General features: G+C 34.7%; 1 protein-coding gene across 1 annotated transcript in view; it reads right to left on the bottom strand.

Annotated features, from left to right (window-relative positions):
• LOC115890003 (neurocalcin homolog) overlaps positions 1 to 25,251 on the bottom strand; it is a 130,729-nt gene that overhangs the window by 105,248 nt on the left and 230 nt on the right. The window lies entirely within an intron of this gene.

Raw genomic sequence — 25,251 nt, 5'->3', positions numbered from 1 at the left:
TCGAAAAGTCGAAATCAATTACGGCTTTCCCGGATTTTCGGGGCTAACGAGTATCGATCCATTCCCTAATAAAGGAAACATTCGTGATTAATATCAGCATTTTTTTAATATTTTTTCCAAAAAAAACTTGTTTTTTATTCTGATAATATGACTTAAGATTTACCGTACCGGCGTCTCGCGGCTCTCATTCAAGGCCGTGTGTCACTGTGACATATTACTAAAAATATTAAAAGTGTTATAAATTTTAAAGAAATCACTCTGTATACCTTACTTCTACCTCGTTTATTACTAAAAGCCTAACAGAATAAATAAAATCGAAAAGAGCCTGCCACCTAAGTGCCATTTTTTACGCTTTTCCATTACCCGGGGACCTTTTTAACGAAATGTCGTTAACGTGATGCAGTGAATTTTAAAGTGGCCTCTAAAAATATAAAAAATATGTACATAAATCAACGCCTTCAAACACTAAACTACATGCTAGATTTTTATAATGGTTAAGGGTTAAATAAATCTTGATTGATCACAGATGCTATCTCTGGTGGTTTGTTTGCACATAATTTATACTTATTAATGATACAAGTTCGATACGAACATCATAATGAAACGCGTGTAACGTTAAGCCATGAGGCATTAGCCGAGTGGCTTAGTTACACAAGTTTCATTAAAAAGTTCGTATCGAACGTGTATCATTCAAAATTTAATCTACGACGCGACACGAGGGACGATCCAAAGAGATTTGACTTAATTTAAAATATCAGAGATATCCTCATAAAAATTAAAATTCAAAATTATCAGGTGCCCATATTAGTCGACGCCGTGGTAACCGTGCTTGTTGATAAACATGCAATCTTCTTTGTTATTTTGTTAAGAAAAATGTTTTTCAGTAAAATTTTGGACATTTTTCTATCCCCAATCAAGTCTGACTTTTAGATAAACTATAATATAATGAAAATATAGTGAAATTATTACTTTATAGAGCCGAAATAAAGAAAAATTAAATGTTGAAATAATTTTCCGTTTTTCTGAAAAACGGTAAGAGACCGCCAAGAAAAAAGTTCAGATTCGTAATCTACGACCTCAAAATAGTGTGTATACCAATTTTGGTGAAAATCGGACGATTTCCAGTTTTCCCAATAATTACCAAAAGTTTTTGCACGCATTTATGAACTAGATATTCTGAAACGAAATGTCAAATTCAAAAATACGATCTTACAAAGACGTACCACATACATAAACTTCTTTACCTGAAACTGTAATCGATATCTATATCTCTACCCTCGAGCGGACCTTCAGCATCCAACACCCGTCCCCTATTCGCGTAGTTTGCCCCGCCCCCACTCCACCTCTCCATATTCTCCATTATTTCCACGACCGTCGATTGTTTCGGCTCTTTGATTCCCACTCCACCGCCATCATCGTTCTATCCATGATTGTGGCCGGGTTTCGCTCTGTCGCCGCTCTAGCTGGCTCGCTTACCTTTTGTCCATTGTTTTTGCCACGTAAAACTATATAGCGTGTTGATAATATTTAGGCCATTGGCGTACGTAGAACGGCTGAATTTGGCACCCTAATTTGATTATCTGGGGGTACTCTTATTTAGTCGTATTCTACAGCATCTGCATCACAGGAATCATGAGAATCTGCCCAGCAGCAGCAATGGAGGTCATTCTAGACCTAACACCACTGCATATTGTCATCTGTATAGATATAGTGGAGTGCCCAGAGACTTTTACCTCGGAATTCAAATACTGTTTTTTTCGTTGTTTTTAATTTTTTATTTTATTAAGTAAATTCTTAATTATTTCCTTCTTAATATTTTGATTATTTTAATTCTTTTTCTAAGTAAATTTATTGAAATAAATAAATATAATGCATAAGTTATACCTATTCTGTTTATATTCTAATCATTGAAATTTTGATTGAAATCGAATTATACAGGGTGGCGCGTCATATACGACGCGGTTTTTGCAAAGAAAACAAAAGTTTGTATTGAACTGCAATTTTGTGAGCTTATGTAAGTCAATTTAAAGCATTTTCTAAAATTATGTTCTACAGGGTGTCCGCAAAAAAAGTTACTCATCAAAGTTATTTTTTTTGTAATGGAACATCCTATATATTAATTGATTTTTGGATTCTAATAAAAAAATAAAGGTTAGTAGTTGAAAAGTATATGACTAAAATGTATAGTTTTTGAAATGCATTCACCGGCACGAAATATGGGCACTTTAAAACTTTGATGTATTTTAAAGGTTAATATATTTTGTTTTAATGGGCCGATTTTGATGATTTTTTAAGCAGTATGTTGCCAAATTATTTGACTTTTTAGTATCTTTTCCTAAAATAAAAATGAAACTCCCCATCTGTTAATTATACGAGGGAAAACAAAATGTTGATATGTTGGTGAAAGTTTGAAACACCCTGTGAAATATGTTAAAACAGCAAGAAATTTAAAAATCATTTTATCATCTAGATACATCCTTTCTCAATGGTTCGTTTTTTGGTTCATCTCATTAGCTTTATTTCGCTTTTGAAGAAGACACTAAAATGTTTTCGTAATTTTTACTTTAAGACCATGCCTTTGCTTTTGGGCCTAGTCAACACATCTAGTAAGTTCTGGTCCCGAAGCAGGTCTTCTTGACATAAGATTTGCTTCATTTAATCTTCTTCTGATAGTCCGTTAGTTAATATGTACGTTTCTTACGTGCAATTCATTATCAATTTGAAAAGCTGGCTAATGGCGGTTTCTTAGCGATAAACTTACAATAAGTCGATCGTCTCGATTAGAAGTTCTCATACGAAGGTTCCTGGACGTCTAGATTGACGTCCTCATGGACGTGGTCATAATTCAAAAATCATTTAATATACTCTAACTCTATGGTATTAAGGTATTTTTGGAACCGGAATTTTATAGCAAATTCACTGAACAAAGTAATGAGATTTTTGAATGTCCAGAGTGCGGAAGAGAGATCACGTATCGGGCTTTTCAGTCACAGCCTTGCGTGTCATTATTCATCAGCGAGTAATGGCAGTAGTAGTAGGAGATATTGCAGGCCCCAAGTCGATATACTTTACTTTTATATACTACCTCCGCTACTGCTTTTCACCTGTTTCACCATTCCACCCTTATCGCGATATCCCATTACATCACATGGAAATTAACAGGCTCCTCTCAGCAGTCGATCCGTAAGCCATCTCACCGCCCCCTCCTGTTTTCTATAACGTCGTTCCACGTGTAACAATAATATTCATTATGGAGATGGGGGGCGACATACCCCCCCTCTGACCGTTGATCGTCGTTTTCCCGCCCGCTCGATGACGTTCAAAAGGCCCGCGCTTGTGTGACGCGGGTTGCCGACACTTCCTCTTCCCGATAAACAAAGCGTACGACGCGACTAGGTCTTTATTATTGGCTGACGGTTTGGTTTGGTTTGGAGTTTTAATTTTTTTATTAGTGTTTGTAGGTATATGTGCCGTACAAGTGCTACCTGTTGACAAAAATAGGGACACCTATCGCATACATATTTTTTTTAAATAATAGAATCAACTATAACAGTAGAGTAAGATGTTTATTACTATAAATCAAATCAAATCAAATCAAATCATTTATTGCATGTTAATAGATACAAGTATCCTTACACAAAGTCATATTTTGTAAAATGCAAAATTATAAAATAAGTACAATAATTATCAAACAGTAATTTAAAGTACACAAAAAAACAATAAAACAAAAAAACAATAAATACACAATGTAAATGTTTTGACCTATAACCACGCTATAACCCTTCACTGCTTTCCAAAAAATCAGTAACAATAAAAAAAAGCCATATCAAGAAGGTAGCTTTTAATTGTCGTTTTAAATTGATGTCTTGGTAAATTTCTGACATTTTGAGATAATTTATTAAAGCATGCAGGAGCATAATGAAGGCTGGAGTTCCAAGATCTTCCGAGGCGCAAATGAACAGGCTTTATATTCATTCTGTTTCGGGTTGCATAATTGTGTTGTTCATCATGCGTAGTATATAGTTCTAGGTTATCCTTCACAAATAAAAGACACTGGAGGATATAGCAACATGGAAGTGTCAGTATTCCCAGTCTTCTGTAGGCGCTTTTTGTATCTGCTTGATAACTTAAATTTGACAAAATATTCTCAATGCTTTTCTTTGCAGTCCAAACAGTCTGTCAGCATGAGCTGAGTGACCCCAAACAAGTATTCCATAAGTAAGCACCGAGTGAATGAGAGCATGATAGGCAGCTACTAACACATCACTCTCCACACACTTAGCCAATCGCCGAAATGCATACATGCTTATGGAAACCTTCCCTGCCACATAGTCTACGTGACTTTCAAAACTCAGTTTTGTGTCAAATTTTATTCCCAGAAATCGGACACTGCAGGAATCTATTTTATATTTTGTTTTAAGAGAAAAAATAACTCTTTCTGTTTTAGTGTCTTTGAGGCATAATCGGTTTGCCTGAAACCAGTTACCAACATTTAGCAAAATCGATTCAAAATCAGTTTGAATTTCTTCAGGGGATTTCCGAGCACATAAGATAGTAGTGTCATCGGCAAACAAAATCATATCATTCTGAAGTGTAGCCACGGATAAATAATTAATGTAAATTAAAAACAATAAGGGTCCTAATACTGAGCCTTGCGGAACCCCATATTTTACAACACTCACATCAGAGAGCGTACCGTTGGCTAATGTTTGTTGAGATCGGTTTACAAGATAATCAGCCAATAATTTCGAACTCAAATTATTTACTCCATAATATGAAATTTTCTGTAAAAGTATGTTGTGATCAACACAATCAAAGGCCTTGGTAAGGTCACATAAGGTCAAAACCCTCAATTATATCTTCCATCAAACGAATGCTTACCATTGTTGTAGATTTTCCTTTACAAAACCCAAACTGATTCTCTATGAACAAGTTATTAGATTCAAAGTAATGTGTTAACTGGTGTTTCAATAAATATTCAAAAATTTTTGAAAGTGTGGGTATTAAAGCTATTGGTCTATAATAATTCACACTTTCAGGATCACCTTTTTTCAATACTGGTACGATTTTGGAAATTTTTAAACAACTGGGATACGTACCGTCTCTTATATGTCAAAACATTAAATAAAATTTTTAAGGTGTTACTGTTTACCACTTTTGTTGAATACACATACAAAATTCAGTTTTTTAGTATTTGGAGCAATTATTATTAATCAATGCAAACAGTCAATAAATGTAGTTTGAATACTAGAATCATATTAATTGGTCCTCTTTAACAAATATTTAAACAGTTTTTTTTATATGTTTTTAATGAACTAAACGAACTATGTCGACAATATTAGTATCTGCGTTCTTTAAAAATTGTTACATTTATAAAAATAAACTAAAACGTCAATATTCCATGGGTATATTGATAAATAAGATCTAAATTATAAGAAAATGCATTTTCTACGAAAACTTGAAGGCATAGGTAAAAAATGGTATAACACAATTTGATAGACAATTAAATTGTGCATCTGATTCTCCTAAAAAATACAGAGCGTTTCATTTAAATTAAACAAGTTATTGCCGTTTAAAACTAATAATTGTTTAAAATAAATTTTTAGACACTCTGTATAAGGTAGTATAATTTTTATTAATGCAACACAAAATTTAGTTAATAGAAATACTTCAGTAGAATATTTGGTTTTAAAAACTTAAATACCCCTAGAGAAATGAAGCATTAAAATTATTACTGTATATTTTGACAAAAACCTAAATATTTAAAAAACGGTAAGATTAAAATGCGGTAAACCTTAATCACATATACCTTTATTTTAATCGTAGAAACTAAAAATGTAATAATAATATACAGGGTGTTCCATTTAAAAAATACAACTTTGATATTTTTTATTTATTTGGGGCACTCTGTATGTTGTAAAAATATTTTTAAATTTTAGCTGTAATAGTCCTCCAGCGAACTGAAAACAATTTTACAATTTGCCAAAATCTAATCGTTTAGCTACAATACTTCGTGTCGTATGTGGTGAACGACCCTGTATACGCAAGTTCAATCATTCCATTTATTTCTACCTGAACGATATCGACCTTTGACTTGAAATAAAAACCTGGGCAAGATCCTCCGGAGCCCGGAAAATCGGCGACCTGAAATGTATATAAATCAATTCCCGGAGGATGACGCAGACGGATGAAAATGCCCCGAGTCCGTGAAAAGACGAACGATAGAAGTTTATCCCGGTTTAACCGGGCGGAAACCAAAAAAGAAATTTCAACCGAGTTAGAGAGAGAGAGAGAGAGAGAGGAATGGAGATTTCGGTCCAAAAAGAACAGCAAGAAGTCTGCACAATTGAAATTGCGATCTGTTTAACTTGGCAAATTGTAAGAAAATTCATAACGAGATCTTATAAGTACTAAAAATCTGAAAAACTTAAGTATACTGGTAGGAGCACTTGGAAAATCCTAGCAAATATATACAGGGTCGCTTTTATGTATGAAACGGTCGATTATTAGATTGTGATTAAATCAAATTGTTTAAGTGATATTTTTGAAAGTCAATAACTCGGAAACGGTTGGTTTAAGGTACATTGTGTGTATTTCGATTTTTGCTTAGAATTGACGGAAGAACCGAAATATGCAATAATATACAGGGGGTTCTATTTAAAAAAATGAAACTTTGATTTGCTACGACTTTATGACCGACCCTATATACTTAAATTTATTACCCGTTAATACATATTTATAAACCCTATAACTTTTATATTTAACTTTTTGCGGTACCTCTTATATTTTACCTAATAATCGACCATTTCCTTAAATAACAGCGGCCCTGTATACAGACCGGACCACCGTAGTAGTAACATAGGCAGAACCGGACGTATTAAGGTGCGTATTCATTATCCGCACGAACGAAGGAACGAACGAACGAATGTTCGCTAGTGGTATGGACGGGGACCGCACGATAGAACCGCACGAGAAGACCGCACGCATTTCTTCATTCGCGCGCCAGTTCAAATCGTCAAGATATTGTTATAAACCTGTTTTTTTTTTGTTTATATACCGTCATTGAATTATCGCTAAGCAAGTTACTATGGAGCAGTGCATAAGGAGTCGGGCTAGGAAGCGAGAGACCGGAGTTCGAATCTCGGCCGGAACATCACTTTTTATTTTTTTTTAAATACTGTTGTATTCTATAGTTTATTTTTGTAGTATAAGAAAAAGAACTATTTATTCTGTTATTTTTTAATCTCCGTTATTAATATAAATTGATTGTTAGTACAATACCTCATTTAATATAAAATAATATTCTACTTTTTGAAATGTATCGGGCCCTAATTGTACCTAAAAGTAATATATTTTTAGTGATATACCATATTGTAAACTATTTAATATTTTAGTCACTTAAAAAGTTAATTTGCATTGAATAATTGCCTACCATTAAAGGAAATTTGAGCTATATAATCCTTGATGGGCATATTCTGGGTATGCAAATACTTCCTTTAAATTTTGGGTGTCGTTCAACCGATTTATTCTCAAAACCAGAAACTTCTACATATAAAAAGAAGCAGAGGTCACTAATTATAATAAACTTCACCCTTGGTATTACTTCCACTAATTATAATAAACTTCACCCTTAGAATTACTTCTATCACAATTACAATACGTTCATCTGCATTGGCATTTTCTACTTTTCGATGGGAAACAATAAACTTCCCAATATTTTTTAAATGATGTAACAATTCCTCTTGTGGTTACTTTTCCATAGATATCCTCAACTCTGTCCTCATGTGAATTCAGAGGCAATGAAAATGAAAATTATTTACCATAAACATCGCAAACTAAAAACCTAATAAACAATTTTATACCGAATATAGAAATAAATTCAGTATTCTTACCTATCGTCCAAATCCATGTTAATAGATAATTATTATTTTTAAATATATTTTTGGAACTGCTGGTTTTAGTAATTATTAAATTAAACGAACTAAAAAGTCTTAAAATAAACAATTCTTAACCATAACCCCAAAAATTGCAGATCTCCTGTCAACTTTCTTTATTTTTTATTTATTCATTATTTTCCTAGTGACGTCACAGGTGGTATGCGCGAACTGAACGAAATTGGAGCCGCTATCATCATACCTTGTATTCTTTTGTACCATGACGTCTAAACGCCTTTGATGTACCGACTCGAAGCGGATGGTCGAGCGCACGAACGAACGAACGGCCGCATGCGTTCGGTCCCCGTCTAAATATACCGCACTTTCATTCGTTCGTTCGTTCGTTCGTTCGTTCGTTCGTTCGTTCGTTCGTTCGTCCGTTCGTTCGGACAATGAATACGCACCTTAAATCTGAAAGCGCACGCAGGCGAACGCCTTTGATGTACCGACTCGAAGCGGATGGTCGAGCGCACGACCGAACGAACGGTCGCATGCGTTCGGTCCCCGTCTAAATATACCGCACTTTCATTCGATACGCACCTTTAAGGTGCGTATTCATTATCCGAACGAACGAACGAACGAACGAACGAATGAAAGTGTGGTATATTTAGACGGGGACCGAACGCATGCGGCCGTTCGTTCGTTCGTTCGCTCGACCATCCGTTTCGAGTCGGTACATCAAAGGCGTTCGGCAACAAATGCCTCCGGTCTTCTCGTGCGGTCCTATCGTGCTAGTCCCCGTCCATACCACTAGCGAACATTCGTTCGCTCGTTCGTTCGTTCGTGCGGATAATGAATACGCACCTTTAGCGTATACCCGTCCGCCGGATAAAAAACAGGCGAAAAATTGCGATAAAATAAAAATTGGTAGATATGTGATTAGAATGTTTCAGAATTTGTATTTATTCGTATTTTAATAGCCAAAACGAATACATAGATTCTCGCGACAGTTCTCGTGTAAAATTTATTTTTTAAGTAAAATAATGGATGTTTACGAAGTTCGTGAGAAAATTCAAATTGTAAAATGGTATTTCCAAAATAGGTCTTATCGGGATATACAAACAATTTTTCTACAAACTTTTGTAAAAAGGCCAATTCCATCTTTACCTACTGTATCAAGAGTTATTAATAATTTTGAAACATATGGGTGCGTGTTCCCACAAAAACACAAAAAGCCTGATGTGTTGATTAATGAAGAACAGGAGTTAAAGCAAGTGTTCATTTCTGCTACCGCGGATCAAAATCCCACGTTTTCAAGTAATCAAATTGCTGAGGTGGTTGTCCTGCCCACAATGCCCGTATTGTTCAAGAATATTTGAACAATACTTTTCCCAACCCTTTAATTAGTGGATATGGAACTATTTTGTGGCCCGCTAGATCACCAGATCTTTCTCCCAATGATTTATTTTTGTGGGGTTATGTTAAGTGTATGGTTATGTATCCAAAGTCATAATAGGACTAATAATCTGGATGAACTTCAAGTAAAAATATGAGAGACTTTCCAAACTATTAGCCCTAATATGTTAGCCAATGTCAGACGGGGATTTTACGACCGCCTAGGCTTCTGTCTAGCACAAGAAGATGGTCTTTTTGAACACTTGTAATAACTTTTTTTTATTTAGAGTAATATTTTCGTTTTTTTTTGGGTTTAGAGAATTTATTTATTTTTAGTTTTGGCTTGTAAACACACTCAAATAATAAATATTTAAGTATTTTCATTTTAAATGTTACCTTAAGTGAAAGTAAACACTTAAAATGAAAATAATAAATACTCGGCACTCCTCGCGTCGTATTCCTAGTCTGTCACGACCGACCCGTCCAAGCACAACTGCAACTGCGTACTGCTTGACCAGCCGACTAGCCGGCAGTGAATCTCGAATACGAACGCAAAACGGGTAAACGTAAATTCGTCCGGCAACTTGCTATGTTACTAGTAGCCTGGTTTTCTTTGTATATACTTATACTATGAGTACTTTTAATCTTTTTGACTGAAAAATAATCAAATATTTGCCAATTTGTATTGGTCACGATCAGCTGACCGATAGACACACTGTCACGAATTACAAAAAAGTCTAAAAATAGCGACGAAAAAACAGAACAAAACAGAAAAGCATTAGGCGAATGAAAGTTTTATCGCCAAACCTAAAGCCCTAGTCGGCGTCCTTTAGATATATAGGTTAGAATTTACAACCGCTCTATCATTTTAGACGGCTTTTACGACGATCACACCCTCTAAAAGGAGGCGGTGGTCCCAAAGTCCCCTGGAGATAACCTATATCCAATATCCAGGAATAGAATACCAAAGTCATCAATTCTTTAAAACATAATTTATCTACGTCAGTGAGTTAAGAAGCTCTTAACTCACGCATTTTGAGTGAGTTAAGAGCTTCTTAACTCACGCATTTTCATTACCGCACTCCTTGTTTAGATGACTAGCAAAGAGAAAAAAATATTTTGTAAAACATTTATTTTGCACTAAATACGTACTAAATAGAAATAAACTGTTCTATTGATAATAATTATAAACACATGAAAACATATTTATTATAAATGTTAATGATACAGTTTGAACAATCTTTCAAGTAAATGCCTGATGAAGCATATACCTACCTATATTCATTTTAATAGCTATCATAGTACGTATCATTGAATAGAAAGCCCAAAGAGACGAAGGCTTAAAAGTAGCGGATAAATTGGAAAAATATGTTATGAGTACCTTTTCATTTCCATAGTTGTGTACTTTTTTTTCGGTACACAATTTTTCATACTTAGAGCATGTATATTCATACTTCTGTTTCGATCTTGCTGGAAGCAATCCAGAAATGGCCCTGATTGCCTCTTCTTCAATGTCAGAGGGAATACTTTCCGAATCGCTCATTTTTTAAACTAGTGACATCAATATTATTTACTGTCATATTGACATTGCCATGCGTGGTGTTATTTGAACCAAGAGGAACCAAGGTTTTAAGGTAATTGATTTTTAGGATAGGTATACAGGGTGATTCCTGTAAGTCGGTCATGCTTTCGAGGAATGATAGGGGACGTCGAAATATTAATTTTGATATAGCACACTATGGGTCAGAAATGCCTCTTACGCAAGATACAGGGTGTTAAAGTTTTTGAAAAATTAAAGATAGGTATTCTTTAATAGTTTTTTAACAGTTGAAGGTATCGTTATAAAATTTCATTATAGGAATCTACCTAACAGAGACACTTTAAATGTAAAAAGAAGAGGTTTTAGTTTCAACCAGTGGTGTAGATGTGATACGCATCAGGTAATTTTTTCAAAAAAAAATAATACTCCACTGATAAAAATAAAAATTTCGGAGTTTTTTTTATTTACCCGGTTTATTTCCAAGAATTGATTGAAATGGATGCTACCTCTTGGGAACGGAAAAAACAGGGCTTTTGGTGCCAACAACTGTTAATAAGCCCATTGCCCCATTATTTTAAAATTGGTGTTCTACAACTGTAGGACAGATTGTGGAAAACTGTGCAGTTGCAGAAAAGCTGGATTAGATTGCTCCAATCTCTGTTGGCAATGCCAAGGACAGTCCTCTAGCAATGTTCTCGTCTCTAAGCAGACTGATAAAAACGAGGATGACCACGAAGAAGACTTTGTTTAAATAAGGTAACTATTAATTTTACGCTACACGATGGAAAATATTAACACCAACATAAAGACCTTTAGTATATGCCACTGTGTTAACTTAAATATGTATTATATATGATTCCATTTTGTTATGTAGTATTTTTTTCTTAAATCAACCATTTTTGAAATAAATAACGAAAACTTTAAAAAATGTACAAAAAAATGGACTTTGTCGACTTTAAACGTTTGCTGCACGCCACTGTGTAAATTAATATATATATACATCAATTGTAGATAATCTTATTGGCTTTAATTTTAATATCTAGTCTTTTTTTGAAAAAATCAACCATATTCGAGATAATGGGCGAAAACTAAAAAAATATACCTTTAGGGGTGGTTTTGGGGTGGTTTGCACCCTCGCAGGAGTGGGTTTTTTGTATGTTAATCGGGACGACCAAAGCTAGATACTAACCAAAAATCAGCTTCATGTGATTTTGTTCCACGAGCACCATAGGATCGAAAATAACGGCACTGTGAGTATTATGGAATATTTCGGGTTATGGTGGTGTTCCAAATAAGTTCAAAATAACCGAGTTATTCAAGTTTGAAAATTTTAAAACATGTATTTCTTTTAAAAAAAATGAGAGCTATCGGATTGTTTCTGTATTTGTATCTCTTTTAGTGCAATAACCATAGAGTAAAGCCGTTGTTAAAAAACAGTTCTAAAATGTTTTCTAAAACATATACAGGAAAGTTTAAAAGAAAATGCACGATTTTCGATATCTTTTTCCGAATCAACAAATCTCATAGATGTGTTCCTGGGGTCGAACTATACAACCCCTAAAAATATTTGCACTTATTTAAGACTCGCCTTGTATAACACCATTTTCCATCTATCCACTGGTTTATAACATCCATGGTCAGTAATCTAGTCAGTACAAAATAAAACAGGAACAGAGAACGGGTTGTGTGTTGTATTGATCTTTTTTTTTGTCAAATCGGAAAATTTATGGACATATTGTGAAACGGCGTAGCAAACAAATGTGTTTTTTTTATCTCAAAAAGCAGTATTGATTCTAAAGAGTTTAGAATTCAATAGATTTTAATCATAACACATACAGTATGAAATAACGAAGAAACATCAATAAAGAAATAAAAAACAGCTGTAGACAGGATAAAAACACGCACGTCCACGAGATTTGCACAGAATTGGAAAGACACTCGGCAACTAACGAATCTAGAGAGCTATTCAATAAGGTAAAATATCTCTCTCGTGAGTTTCAACTACGTACACAAATTATACAGGATGAAAATGGTCGAAAGATTACTGATCCGGATGGTATTGCTGAAGTCTGGCGAAAGTACTGCACAAAGCTTTACGAAGATGGTGAATCTTCTAATAATATTAATCGTCCCAACCAATTCGAACATGAACCGGAGATCCTTAAATCAGAAGTTGAACACGCCCTAAATCGTCTCAAAAAATAAAGCCCCAGGTATAGATGGTGTAGCTGCTGAGATATTAAAGTCAATAGGGCAACCGGTAATTGATGTTATTCATTTCATATGCAATCTGATTTGGAAGACGGGAATTTGGCCAGACGACTGGTGCAGCTCGCTATATATACCACTATATAAAAAGGGTAATCCGGCAGACTGCAATAACTATCGAATGATTGCTTTAATTCCTCATGCATGCAAAATTCTCCTGCAGATTATTAACAACAGACTCAGGCCATATCTACTACCACACAAATTGCAGAAGAACAAACTGGCTTTATGCCTGGTAAGGGTACCAGAGAACAGATAGGGGAACGTACGACAGTTAATAGAAAAAGCGCGAGAATTCAACATAGAAATGTATCTCTGTTTTATCGACTATTCTAAGGCCTTCGATCTAGTCAAGTGGCAAAAACTTTGGCAAATACTCAAGGAAATGGGGGTTCCTGATCACCTTATTCTACTTATCCGACAACTATACCAACATAATTACGGACTTATAAGAATTAATGATGTCACATCAAATAGATTTCAAGCAATGAAGGGTGTCAGGCAGGGGTGTGTTCTCTCACCCCTATTGTTCAATATTTATACCGAGTACATAATGCGTGATATTCTCGATAACTGGCAAGGTGAGTATCTGTGGGGGAAGGAAAATCAATAATCTAAGATATGCCGACGATACACTAATCATAACATCAAGTGTGGAAGAAATGGAATTTATTATGCAACGTCTCCAAGAAACTAGTACAGAATTTGGGCTAAAACTTAATCCTAACAAAACTACTGTCATGATTGTGGACCGACAAAACAACAACCAACCTCACGTGGGAAACATAGCTGGATTTAAGGTGGTTAATAAATACTTATATCTGGGATCGCTAATCGACAACAGCGGCTCATACGAAGGCGAAATAAGACGTAGAATTGCGCTGGCTAGAACAGCCGTAACTAAATTAACTAAGATATGGAAAGATACAGCCATCACTAAGAATACCAAACTAAGACTGCTGAACTCGCTTGTTTTCCCGATTGCTACGTATGGGGCGGAAACATGGACGCTGAAGAAAAGCGATACCAGGCGAATAGATGCTTTTGAAATGTGGGCATATAGACGTCTGCTACGTATACCTTGGACAGCCCATCGTACGAATGAGTCAGTTCTCCAAGAACTAAACTCACAACTCAGCCTCTCAAAAAAAATAAACCGATGTTTTCTGACATATATTGGTCACATTGCTAGAAGAACGGACTCACTGCAGCTGCTAATAGTCGAGGGAAAGGTAGAGGGAAAGCGACCACGAGGAAGACCACGACCCAAGAGATGGGTTGATCAAACTAAAGACCTAATCGGCCAAGGCCTTCATGAAACCGTCAGCATGGCTCAAAACAGAGCGGACTGGCACAATACGATAAAAACCGCTACAGGAACATCATAGTCACTAATCCCTCTTCAGGGAAACGGACCAAAGAGAGAGAGAGATGAAATAACTACAAATACAGGGTGAGACAATTTTCCGAAAAAAAGCACCTTATTTTGGTTAGGTTTCCTCTAATATAATAATAAATGTAGAAAATTCTTGCTATAACCTATACTGGGTGGTTTTTGAAATACGAACATTTTTACATTGAATTTACTTCATATTTTAAGGTTCCTTAAAATGATAGAGCTGCAAATGCTGCTCTTGATTCATAACTTCGAAATTAGTGAAACAAATTAGTAGTTTTAATAATTATACTTTATACTTAAGAGTTTACGATCATTCACAATGTTTTATTTTAATATTTTATCGTCCACCGAAAAGATTAATTCACGAGCGATGAACTCGCGAGTGAATTAATTTCGGGAGACGATAATGCAATTTTATCGTCGTGTCTCAAACAATATTTTTTTCCATAGCGAGTTACTGTTTAAAAAATATTCAGAAATTATTATTTCAAGGAATTTATTACAAGTAGAAAAAGTATTGTGCTGGGTTGGCGTTGGTTTCTATGTAATTTGACAAATAAATAAACTGTCTTTTTAGTTGTCGGTTTTGAGTCAATATTTTTGAGAAATGGCTCAAAACGAAATAAGTAAATTACCAACAGATATTCAGGCTGAGGCGACAAACTCCATATCCAAATTACTTCCATTTAAATCCCGAATAACTTATGAAAAGGTTTACAGAAATTTTCAAAAATGGAAGCAATTAAAAAACGTGCGAGAAGAAATAAAGTTTTTAACCTGTCCTCGCTGTTAAAGTATATCATTTAATCTACCCTTGTGGTTAAAGTACTACTTTATCTACTATTTTTGATAGATATAAGACAATTTTAACAGTTGCTATGGAAAAAAAGTATAAAGTGTAATTGAAACCGCTAATTTATTCCACTAATTGCGATATCCAAACTAATTCAAATTCAAATTTCTTTATTAGAAGTTTTACAGAATAATATTAGTATTAATAAATGTGTGTCTAAAGGGATCGCACCGCGATTATAAAACCGATACAATGGCAAAAAGTGCCAGAGTGATGCGACCCCAAATACAAAATAGAAATAAATTAAATTATAGAAATAAACAAAATTAAAAAAATTAAAATTATATAAAAAAAGTGAAAATATAATTTTATCAGGGATGAGCGGAGATAAGCAGAGAGGCATAATGAAACAGTGTAAAAACCGGAGCAGCAACCAATGACGGGCATATCAGAAGAACAAGATCTCACAAATCAGTCGAAGAAATTATAATATTTACGAATTTAGTAAATGATTTTTAATTTGTTTTTTATAATCTGTAAAGGATTGAAATTTAAAGTTATTAGAAATATTATTCCACAAATGTGGCGCTATGAAACTGAAAGATTTTTAGAAGTTAGCTGTTCGGTGTTGAGGAATTTTAAAATAATGCACTTGTCTAGTCGAATGATCATGGTCAACGTAGTGAAACAATGAGAACAAATAGGGAGGCTGCTCTGTAGTTAAAATTCGATAAATGAATGTCATTAAATGAAATTGTCGTCTGTTAGTCATGGATAAAATAGATAAATTTTTAAGATGTGGCGTTATATGATCTCTAAAAGGAATAGAGTTTTGAAGTATTTGGATTTTTCTAGAGAATCTAGCGTTTATGGATGTACCATAAACAACATCGCCATAATCAAATAAAGATAAAATAAGTGTGTCACATAATTGATACTTAGTCTTTGATAAAAAATTCTTCAACCGTATATAAGCAGCCTTTAATTTAGTGGTTATATGTGCCTGAAAAGAAAGCTTCGCATCAAAATTAATTATTAATTGAAGCTACTAATTTCGAATGAGGCTTTTAAATAAAAATTAAATAGAAATAGACAATCTACATCTTCTAACGTCTATGTGTCAACGTGTTCGATAACAAAACCTTAATAAAAGCAACGTAACCGAGCCTGCTTGCACTCTACCTCCTCTAATGCAGATCGAAAACTTGGCAACGTCGAACAATAGATAAAATGCATCCTCGTTCATCTGTAAATCACCGGTCAAGCGTTAAGAAATTATATATGCAACCGTCAATACAAGCCGGGTATACGTTGTTCGTGCTTCAGTCGGCACGAAAAGCTAGGTGATTAGCTGTCTCTGACGTCAGCACGACACAACTGAGAATATGATGGATGAAGAGAATAGGTGGGTAGAAAATTAACTAATTTAGTGGAACTTAGTGGATAAAAAAATTGACACGGAATATCTCAAAAACTGCGACTTTGACTGATATTGATGTTATTACAGATTTTGTTGCAAATATTATTCCTAATCTTAAATTGAAAACCGCGTTTCGCTAGCTACTGTAATTTTGGAGTTACGATTTTCTAAAATTTTTAAACTCCTCTCATACCCCCTTACCAACCCCCCACCATCACCAAAAACTAATAGCCAGATTCTCGGGTGCCACAGTATTTTTGTGCCAAATTTGGTTAAAATCGGTTTAGCGGTTTTTGAATTATCGTGTTACAGACGGACAAACGGACAAACGGACAGACAGACAGAAAATATTTTGTATTTAGGTCATTTATGAGCCAAATAACTCATTTTGAGTGAAATTAAAAAAACTTTTTTTTGCCGATCTTAATAGCCTACCATACCTTTTACCTTTTGGTATAGATATATTTCCAAAGTGTCTAAGCTATTTTCTCAAGTAAAATCTCAAAAGACATTGTTTCTCCTGATCAGAAAGTAAAATTTGAAGCAAAGTAAATGTCAAAAATGTATTCCTAGCTCTATACTTAATTATGTTTATGTATTCCCATAGAATTATAAGTCAGCCACTGCAAAATCCTTTAATTATTGTATACGCCTAATAAAGTCCGTGCGTCACAAAAGCACGAATCTCTCACTAATTAGAAACAAGTAAATAAATAATACAGCGATTCTGGTTTCGGCTTTGTATATAATATGTACAGAATTATATACACAACGTTAATAATGTTCATTAGAACCAGAACCAGCAGAACTAAATAGCATTATAAGCGATTTAAAATACATTGATAAATAACATATATGATCGAAAAAAAAACGTCGTCAAAGGCGGCTGTGGAAAGACAATCGCTAATAATTTTGGCGAGGTCAATTTTTAGAATCATTTACCAAAAATTGACATAGAACTTGTTAAAAAATAACACACTATACTTATAGAAATATTAAAGAAGGATAGAACGTTTCCAGATACACAAATCTATTTCCAAAAAAAAATATCTTTTCTCGAATTTTAAACTACACCATTTAATAGTCATTTTTTTATACAAGACGATAATGCAATTTTATCGTCGTGTATAAAACAATATTTTTTTCCATAGCGAGTTACGTTTTAAAAAATATTCAGAAATTATTATTTCAAGGAATTTATTACGAGTAGAAAAAATATTGTGCTGGGTTGGCGTTGGTTTCTATGTATAAATAAATAAAGCTGTCTCTTTAGTTGTCAGTTGTTTCGTGTTGAGAGCATTTCCCAATACGATAATCCGCTGGTTTTGGGAAATGCTCTCAACACGAACAGCAGAAGCTGAGATAGGTACCAAAAGTGTGGTTGTTAAAACAACGCAAGGAACTCCACAAGGTGGAGTGACCTCCCCCCTACTGTGGAGCTTGGTAGTGGATGAACTACTGGAAGAATTAACTCTAGCGGGAATACACTGCATAGGGTATGCAGATGACATAGTCATGATTGCACGGGGGAAACATGAAGGCACCCTGTGTGATATTATCCAAAGAGGACTCCGCATCACTGAGAGATGGTGCAGGACCGTCGGGCTGAGTATCAACTCAGATAAAACCGCGGTAGTGCCATTCACCAGAAAGCGAAGTTTGAAAAACTTGAAAAGAATCCATCTAGATGGAAAGGAAATACTGCCATCACAGGAAGTGAAATATCTAGGAATAACACTGGATAGTAAACTTCTCTGGAACAGGCATATTAAGAACATTACCAGCAAAGCCACAAAGGCTCTCATGATATGCAGAAAACTGGCGGGAAATAGGTGGGGCTGCGCCCCAAAAATTTTGCGCTGGATGTGTACCATGATAGTAAGACCCATGATTACATATGGAGCAGTTGCTTGGTATACAAAACTAGAGCAACGTACAGCAAAGCAAAACCTGTGCAAAGTACAGAGACTGGCATGTATTTGTATCACAGGTGCCATGAGAACATGTCCAACAGCAGCAATGGCTCAAAACGAAATAAGTAAATTACCAACAGATATTCAGGCTGAGGCGACAAACGCCATATCCAAACTACTTCCATTTAAATCCCGAATAACTTATGAAAAGGAATACAAAAATGTTCAAAAATGGAAGCAATTAAAAAACGTGCGAGAAAAAATCAAGTTTTTAACCTATCCTCTCTGTTAAAGTATCATGAAAAAATCAACTGATGAAAAATAGGGAAAATCCTTATTTTTAGACTACCCTGTATACAAGGTGGCTTCATTAATATGCAAAATAATAGGTAGTTAGGTATAATAAAATAGATGCTAAAACACGTTAGCAAATATTTTTATTACGTATTTTTCCACATCGATGTTTGTTTTTATTATCTGTCTTTTACGAAGAGATTGATGAGCTATTCTGGCTTAATATATACGAGTAAGTACCCTATGTTGATCTACTATATTCAATCGAGTGCAACCGAAAAACACAAACAAGATTGATTGTCAGTGATTAATCTTTAGTCTAAATGCAATAACAGGCTTAAACAATTAAAAGAAAATAATTAACAAGGCACTAACAACTCAAAAATAGTATGTCGTATACTAGGGCTGGCAATTCTGGTTTTGGGTGCCCATTTTCATGTGTACGAAGAGTACGGTCAAAACGCTTAGCAACATAAGATGTACTGAATAAAGACAGAAGGCAAGTATTTTCCCAAGCGCATGGAATCTAGCGTCAGATTAAGTGGTTATGTATTTTTGCTCTCTCCGACTTACTAGATTGCCATAGCGATTCACTCCCATACATGTAAACGCCGACCCAAGGTTTCGCTTGCCAGCAGGGTATAAGTTACATAATAAAAGAATATCTTGAAAATAGAGTACTTAATAAATAAAACTAGTACAGATCTATCAAGAATGATTGAAATAATAGACAAAACCGTGTTAGAGGATTAGGGAAATCCAAAAGGACCCAGTCTAAATGAATTAAGAAATTTACCAGATGCTCATTAAATGGGTGAGAGCATTTATGAAAGAATACGTACTTTCTAGGAATGCCATTCCTAGAATTTCCAGCAATACCAGCATGAAATGTTTATTATTTACTTTTGCTTTTAGATATTCGATTTGATTTATTTATATTATAGACTCTGTAGTTTTGCTTGTTTTACGTAGTGGTAGAGTTAGTGTTGTAATAGTATACTTCCTAATAAAAGTAAATTTTGATACTTCAGTAATTGAGTACTCTGTAACAAGAACGTATTAGGCCTACACTGGGTGCCAGCCCACGAAGGGATAGAAGGCAACGAAAAAGCAAATAATCTAGCTAGAAAAGGAGCGAACACTCCACTAACTGAACCAGAATCGTTCTGCTTCTTCAAGAACTAGGAAGACTCCATCCGTAACCTGGAATGGGAAGGCTCCAAAGGAGTGAGACACTCGAAGAAATTTATTAAGACTTGAGGACAAAGATTTTCCTTGAATTTAAATAAGAAGAATCTGTCGGATTGTCACGGGGTTTTTAACAGGGGAACACTCCTTACTGTCTCCTATAATAAACACCTCGGCAGATTGAAGTTAAGAACAACGGCAAATACAGATTCTGTAGGGAAAACGGAGAAACACCAGAACACCTCATCACTGAGTGCGCCGAGACGACAACCATTTGTGCCACAAACTTTAATAAGACTGATATGGGAGATGGAGAACTAACCTCTGTAAAACCGTCTCAGATAATGGCTTTTTTTCACAACCCTGAGAGTGCATGATGAGTTATAACTCAAGAAAGGGAGACACAATAGGTCTATCATCATCATCATCATCATTTTCGTCTTATTCAACCATTTCCAATGATGGTGTAGCCTCCCTCAAATACTCTCTTTGTAGTTGGGCCCATTGTTGTCTATTGTTGGCTATGTGGACCCAAGATATCCCTGCTAATTTCCTAATATCATGGTCCCATCTCTAGATCTCTTAATTACCATGCTGTAATTTTTGTGGTCCATCTGTTGTCCGTCCTTCTTGCCAAGTGTCCTGCCCATTGCCATTTGAGAGATTTGACTCTGTGGATGACATCTATTATCTGGGTCTTTTGTCGTATCCACTTTATTCTTTTACGGTCTATCTTGGTTATTCCCAGCATAATTTCGTTATATTGAGTGTTGTGCGACCTGCAGTTTCCTTATGATGTCCGTTTTAAGTGTCCAGGTTTTGAAGAAATACGCTAGGCACTTAAAATAGGTCTATAGAGTGGTATACCGGGTGTTGTATCGTCGAGCGGGACATAGGAAATCCCATGTAAATTTTAATGTGGTCAATTATTGGCTTCCCTAATTAATTTAGAGAATAATTCTATTTAGGTTTATTGAAGAGCACTAAAACCCACATTCAAAAGAATAACTTTAGATATTTTTGATTAGCCCGTTTACGAGTTATCGCCGATTTCTTTTTAAATATTTCTTCTTTCTTATGACCCTGTATTTACTTATGAGCACCAGTCAAGGTAAAAGATAACTGTCAAATGAAGTTGTCATTTCAGAAATTTACCTATTTAGTACTTTATTATTATTGAAAACTCATTCCTACATCGGAAATCTTAAAGATGTATTTATAAATACAAATTAATATGAATTAAAGTAAAATAAAGTAGTCAATTACAAGGTTAATTATGGTATTATTACAATATTCAATAACTTATTAATTTAGGTACTATTAAATTGTTAGAACTTTAGGATTTAAGAAGATGTTCAAATATTCTTCCATCGACTGCTAGACAATAACCCAGGCGATCATAAAATTCTCTTCTTACATTCGCTAGTTGGTAAACTGAAATACTATTGCATTCGGCAGAAATAGCATTTTTTAACTCGTCTAGATTTGGGTATTTTTTATCCTTGTATATCCTGTTTTTTAAATGGCTCCAGAGAAAGAAATCGTTTGGCGAAATATCAGGAGGCCTTACTGGCCAATTTACTGTATGATTTAGGCCAATAACGTTTCCGTTAAAACTATTGTCTAAATATTCCCGAACAGCCAGGGTACTATGTGCCGGGCAGCCATCCATTTGGTACCAAACTTCCTGATTTTCCCTAGCGGCATCATGTAAAGCAGGTAAATTATGATTTTCGAGTAGTTCCAAATAATATTCTGCATTTAAATTTCGCGTAAGAAATCTGTGTTGGTTTTCTTTGTTCCAATATCGATAATTTTGAACATTGGGTTCATTATTTAAGGTAAACGTGCATTCGTCAGTGAAACATATGTTTTTTAAAAATTCCCTATCCGTATTTGCTCTTTCCATCATATCAAAACAAAACGCCTGCCGTCGTATTTCGTCCATCTCGTAGCTCTTGGTGCTTTTCATATTTGAAGGAATAGTATTTATGTCGTTTCAAAATTCGAAACGCTGTAGTGTGATCTATTCCTATTTCATCCTCAAGTTTCCTTGTGCTTATCTTTCCATCGTTCTCTTCCACGCATAATAAAACTTCCAAGTCACCAAGGTATCATTTCTTGCATCTTCTCTTTGTTCCTACCTTGCTTCACATCTGCAGTTATTTATTGGGGTACCTTTGGTCTCAAAAAACAAGACAAACTTGCGACAAAAATGGGGAATTCTGACAAGACAAACTTGAGACAAATTGTCCACACCGCAAGAACAATAGTGTAACAAAGTCAAAAGTTTAGTTGTTGCGAATGAGTTTTATAAACCATGTGTGATTTCACTGGTCTCCTACTGTTGGCAGCACACGCCATCCACACTGCGCCGACAACTTGTCGTGAAATATACGAACAAAACATAGACACTTTGATCTTTACCGACTCGAGACGGGACATTGAAGTCTCCGAATTTTGAAACTAAACAAAAATGAGACAAAAGTGTCGCAGAATGTTTCTGTCTTGTCGTTGTTTTGTCTGCTTGGTTACTAAAATTGAAAGTATGTTCGACACCACTATTCCTAATCGACCCTTATTAGGCGTATTTTGTGAACTTTTCCCAAAAAAAAATAATTAACCCGAATTTTTGAGTGATATTATCAATCTTCCTTCTAAGTCTGATTGAATTAAATCATTCATTTTGATTCTCTCGTCTCGGAGGCAGGAAGGAACCCTCCGAAATTATTTTTTCCCTTTGGGATAATAATTTGCGTTCCCTTTGCCACAGCCTACTTGGTCCGCTTGCTTCGGGGCTGCCTACGCTAATTGCTTTGCCTTTGCTCTTATCGAGGCCCTTAATTAGAAGGGACCTCCTAGCCGGATGGGGGCCTAAAGGCGTATCGAGTACAGGGTGTCCCAGACTCGAGGGATGGTCATTGGGATCTTGATGGACATTCGATACAGATACAACTCAGTGCAAAAACACGTATACAATTTATCATAGAACTTCAATACGCTGATGACATGCGAGAGCGCTAAAGTCATGCTTACTAAATCCCCCTTAAGATGGGCTGGTCACGTATTCAGGATGCAAGAAAACCGCCTACCAAAATCTCTTCTTTACGCCGAGCTTGTAGACGGTAAGAGAACTAACCCTAACCAAATCAAATCAAAAGTTACAATAATATTTTCCACGAAAACTTAAAGAGGATAAGCATGGAGAATCAGTGGGAGGAAGCAGCGCACAATAGAACGCCATGGAGAAGAATTGTAAACTCGGTTAACACCGACAACCAAAAAGTAAAGTGGCAACAAAATAATGAGATTTTTGAATGTCCGAAGTGCCGAAGAGAGATAACATCACGTATCGGGCTTTTCAGTCACAGAAAAGCTCATGAAAGAAGATGCCTTGCGTAACCATCTTCTGATGCGTGTCAAATACTCGTCAGCGAGTAATGGTAGTAAGTACGTTCTTTACTATTGGATCACCCTTTACAAAGTGTCCCAATAGATAATATTTTTGCTTATTTGTAAAGATAGAAGCTTGCGGATTTCACGGACTTCTTCAGCTACTTTTTTGTGACATCAAAGATGTCTCAAACAAAATTTCCTTAAAAAAATCTCCTTAGTTACCATAGTACAGGGTGATTTTGAAATCTCAGATCTCAGTTATCTGACATCTTATCCAAAAAGTATATAGTTTTTTTTAACAAGATTTAAAAAATAAAACTCGCGTTTATTTTACTTTCCACTATACATATATTTTAGTTTAAAACACTACATGTTTCGCGGTACAACAGCTTCTTCAGTTGACTACAATTAAACTTTTTTATACAAGCATTAGAGTTAACTAAAATAAATATAATTATTTACATGCAAGTGTTATTTACAAGACAAATTATTAATTACATGCATATATTTTACAAAACGATTTTAAGTATGAATTTATAAACTTTTGAATAAAAAGATTAACAAAGGACTATAATACTATCCATGTATTCATGCATTATAGAGTCGACATTATGAACCCCCATTCTTTGACAGTTCTCTTTGACGTTTCATTTGAATTTTAAAACGACACGCTTGAATTTGATTTGACATTTTGCGGATGTTTTGTGCTTTTTGAGCTTATTTTATATTATTTATTCTACAATTGCTAGAAGGATATTGTGTCAGAACTTAAATTAACAGTGACATTATTAAGAATTCACGAAAAAAACTGTAAAATAATTAGTTATGCAGCATATGGTAGATCTCGATCAGAAATCGAGATAAAAAAGAGATATTTTTCACTAATAAGTAACTATATAGCACGTTACGTGTAGCCAACCAAACAAAACAATTCCGAAATCCACTTAGAATATATTTTTAATAACTTTTTATTCAAAGATTTAAATCGTTCTAAAGCTGCCAATAATTAGAGAGATCATCAGACACTCTGTATTATTTTTATTGTTCGTTAGTGTAACTTCGTTAATATTTAAAAATACTGTACTATTTTTGACAATATAAACATTTCAATATTTTTGGGCCAGCCTGTATATATACATTTTTATATGAATAATCGATAGAGCGTTACCAGTGGCGCCCTCTGTGATCTATTCCCGGAGCTAGACCAACGTATAGAGCTGGGCAAATTAAAAATAACTACTTTTTTATTTTTGCCCAGACTACCTTGCACACATCTACAATGGAAAATGCAGCCAAAAATTGAGAAAAAATGATAATTAAAACAGCTATTTTCGATAAAAGGCAGACAATGACGCACTTAGCTACGCTACTTCGAATTGTATTTGTTTAGTTTTGTGTTAATTATTTATTATTTGGGTTAGGTTAATCTAACACAACATTAAGCTTACCTGTTGGTATAATAATGATGAATTTTATCCATCAGTTGATTTGTAGAAATTTGTAGAAGTTTAATGTTGACCAGCTGGAAATACTTAATAACTAGTTTTATAAACTAAAACAATTAATTTTATGTAAATTTGTACACAGAACGAATATGAAAAAGCTTTGGAAATTTCGACTTAACCTACAAAAAACCTTACAATCTAACAACAGGACATTTTTTGGTGTATCACCAATATTTTCAAGCATTTTTAGATCTATTTGATGGTACTTAAAGGGGTATTAAAGCTGAAGGGGTGATATAAAAAGGTAAATAATATTAGTAAAAATT

This window comes from Sitophilus oryzae, unplaced genomic scaffold (genome assembly GCF_002938485.1).
Source record: "Sitophilus oryzae breed Bouriz unplaced genomic scaffold, Soryzae_2.0 scaffold_857_pilon_pilon, whole genome shotgun sequence".
Classification (NCBI taxonomy): domain Eukaryota; kingdom Metazoa; phylum Arthropoda; class Insecta; order Coleoptera; family Curculionidae; genus Sitophilus; species Sitophilus oryzae.
The sequence above is the reverse complement of the archived record's forward strand: the minus strand, read 5'-3'. Positions and strand labels throughout refer to the sequence as shown.